Source organism: Adiantum capillus-veneris, chromosome 12 (genome assembly GCF_014529385.1).
Source record: "Adiantum capillus-veneris isolate H3 chromosome 12, ASM1452938v2, whole genome shotgun sequence".
Taxonomy (NCBI): Eukaryota; Viridiplantae; Streptophyta; class Polypodiopsida; order Polypodiales; family Pteridaceae; genus Adiantum; species Adiantum capillus-veneris.
Window position 1 is genome coordinate 63,872,055 of NC_140942.1, and position 3,523 is coordinate 63,875,577.

Here is a 3,523-nt window from a genome sequence, read left to right on the forward strand (position 1 = left end):
GTTAAAGCCGATATGTTTAAGTGCCTTGAACTATCCAAAACAAAAGTTGAGATACTCAAGCACGGGTTGACCTTGTCATAGAGTTTCTCCTTGACATAGTGATAATGCACCTCAATGTGCTTTGTGCGAGCATGAAAAATTGGGTTATCATAAGAGCCAATGCGCTTTGAATGTCAGTGTAAATGATGTTTGCAGTGTCCTATACAACACTCAAATTATCCATAATGCATCTGAGCCATACACACTCAACCATAGCTTTGAAGAATGTCCTGTACTCAGTTTCACAAGTAGAAGTGGCCATAGTAGGTTGCTTCTTGCTCAACCATGAAACAAAAACCACTTGTAGACACTTATGTGTCATAACAACTAGCCAAATATGAGTCCAAAAAAGCATGCAAATTAGGTGGAAATAATCTCTCCTTGGGGTAAAACAACCCAAGATGTAAAGGGGGGATATTCTTTTGTGAGCTTACTTCAATGAGTTTTTTTGGGCAATTGGCTTTTTTGTGAGAGCTTTTCTCCACTCTAAACACATGAGGAGGGATGACATGTATGTTCTCCTTTCCATATGAGGAGCAATTCCAAAGAGCGAGCGAGTTTTTTTGAGCAATTAAAAATTGAGCAAACTAATCCAATCAAATCTCAAGGAGATTATGTAGCCCTACCACCTCTAACAGCATTTTGGACTTGATTAAACATTAGAGTCTCTTAGACAACTCATCCTAAGCAAACCCATATAGAGGCCATCCAAAATGAAGTTTGAGTGAGAAGGAATGCAAAAATCAACATGATAGCCCTAGAACAAGTTGTATTGCAAGCTTCAATATACCCCTCCTAGTTCTTCTTATAAAGCTAGAGACACTTTACCGATGGGCATGCTCTTCTTAACCTTGTACCGACTCTCTCTCTCTCTCTCTCTCTCTCTCTCTCTCTCTCTCTCTCTCTCTCTCTCACACACACACACACACACACACACACACAATAAAACCATGCAACAATAAATAAATGTCATATCTGAAGTGTACAAACAATTAAACCACCACTGCTCTATATGATGGTGGATTATAACAACAAGAAGAATGGTGCAGTCCAAAGCAACAACGAAGTTTTTATTTAGCATGGTTTAACTTTTACACTTGTCAAAAGCACTACTTTAAGAGCATCATCCTCACAAATTCATTGTAATTTACTTGTCCATCACCATCAACATCTACCCCTTGAATTGTTTCATCAACCTCTTCATTTGTCAACTTCTCTGGCAGATTTGTTATCACATGGTGAAGCTCAAAGAAAATAAACCCATTCAAGTACTTATCGAAAACCTTCTTCAACTTCTTCTTAGTGTTAGTATCCTTCATCTTGGGAGCCATCAAATTCAAGAACTCAAGAAAATTGATTTTTCCGTTTGCATTTGCATCCACTTCAAAATTGATCATCTTTGATAGCTCTGCTTCTATTGGGTTTTGTCCAATTGAGCGCATCACTATACCAAGCTCTCTCGTGGTGACATTGCCATTGCCATTTTTCTCAAAGAGACTCAAAATAAAATCTACTCTCTGTTCAATTGCTCGGCCCTTGTGCCAGAGAAGGCACACTCAAAAGAGGGAGCAGAAGAAGACGATAGAAAGAATAAGGAGCCGTAAGAAGAAGGATGATGAAGAATGGTGAGTCGTAAGTAGGAGAATTGTGTCTCCCTCCATGCTATGAAGGTGCGGATCCTCTCTCTCTCTCTCTCTCTCTCTCTCTCTCTCTCTCTCTCTCTCTCTCTCTCTCTCTCTTGTGGATCACAATTAAAACAAGTAGATCCATACTTTAGTTTCACATTGCAAATACTCAAAACAAATTACCAATCAGGCATCCACCCCTACACACAACACTGGGCACAAGCATCCCAGAAAGAGAAGAGGAGAATTCATGGAGAACAGTTTTGGTCCCATGAGATCGCTTCATAGAAAACAATAAAACTCTACTAATCAATTGAAACTACATGTCCATATGCTCCTTCCACATGTTGAAAACCACCTTAGTCAGAGATTCCAAGGTCGTTGCAGTTGAGCATGTCAATGATAGTTTGCAATACCAATGCCCTTGGAATAGATGTGGAAGCATTGCCCTCAACACATCAGATTGTACTTCCGTACAAGCCCATGAACATTTCCACAAACACAACACGCGCGGGAGCTTGCACCGTACTTCTTGGGGTGGAAATTCCAAACTGCACCGTGCTCCATGGCCAATCTGGAAGCCTAACGTGGAGTCTCTCTCTCTCTCTCTCTCTCTCTCTCTCTCTCTCTCTCTCGTGTGTGTGAAAGAGGTTCAAAAACTCCCGAAAACAGTCCGCGGTGCCGTGGACTATATTTAAGAGTTTTGAAATGCATAAATTATCGAAAAATCCTATCCTTATGTAATGCAATGCTTCAGGCAAGCCCATTCAAGATCGACAAGCCGGCAAAGTTTTCATTTGTGCCTGGGTTGCCAAGGAGTCCAAACTCAGATATTGAATTCCCAAACAGATTCTATTTTTCCCAGCTTGCGCGACCACATATTGCAACAGAAGCCTAAAGTTATTGAAGAAGAGACTATTGACAGAGGATGCATTGGTCTAAAACGAGCAATGTTTGGTCTAAAACAATGCATTGGTCATTAGGGTTAGGTTTGGCAGAGAGGAGTTGATGGTGGTCACCAGAAGCAGCTGCTCTAGAGAGTCAAAGGGGCAGCCCATTAGCACGGCCATGGCGGCACCGCCAAGAATTCCACAAAATGCAAAGGCGCCGCTAAACTGTGCTTATAGCTGCGCTGCCACTGTGCTAGAGTGGTGATCTCCTTTTAAGTTCTCTCTCTCTCTCTCTCTCTCTCTCTCTCTCTCTCTCACTCACAGGTCGTCATAAGTCACTAGTCTCATCTGGGGCATCATGTGTAATCCACATGAGGCATCTCCAAACTGCCGAGCAATGCATAAGGTCTGCTACAGAGGACCAGTGGGGGTCCTTGATCTAACCCCTCTCTAGTCTCTCTTTGGCAGAGGTCTAAAAACTCTTGAAAACAATCTGCGGTGCCGCGGACTGGTTTGAGGAGCTTTGAAATACTTGAATCATAGCAAAATCACTGTAGCAGATCAGAGACAATAGCGATTGCAGTGTTGTGCGTGCTCTGCATTGACAACGAGAGCTTTGCCATTGGGCATGAGAGAGAGAGAGAGAGAGAGAGAGAGAGAGAGAGAGCAAGCACTGTTATGATTACCTCGAGAACCAGAATGAGGGAGAGAGCCATCAATGATTGGAGAGAGAGAGAGAGAGATCCCTGCAAACCGGCATACTTATCGACCACAGCACCACAGTACAGCCAGGACCGACACATTTCTCCAACATCCAATTTGCACGACCACAACACCTCTCGACAGTGCTCAGGAAGAATCATTTTTCCAAACAGACAAAATTCCTTTCCTTGAATTTTCCAAGAAGATTGACGAACGCATCGTCCTCACGCCACTGATAGTTGTGTGCCTACACTTGGGCTACCAAGA

The 3,523-nt window shown here is 42.6% G+C and overlaps 1 pseudogene; it reads right to left on the minus strand.

Annotated features, from left to right (window-relative positions):
* Positions 1-1,148: 1,148 nt before the first annotated feature.
* Positions 1,149-1,481, minus strand: LOC147445832 (calmodulin pseudogene; annotated as a pseudogene).
* Between the last annotated feature and the right edge of the window lie 2,042 nt (positions 1,482-3,523).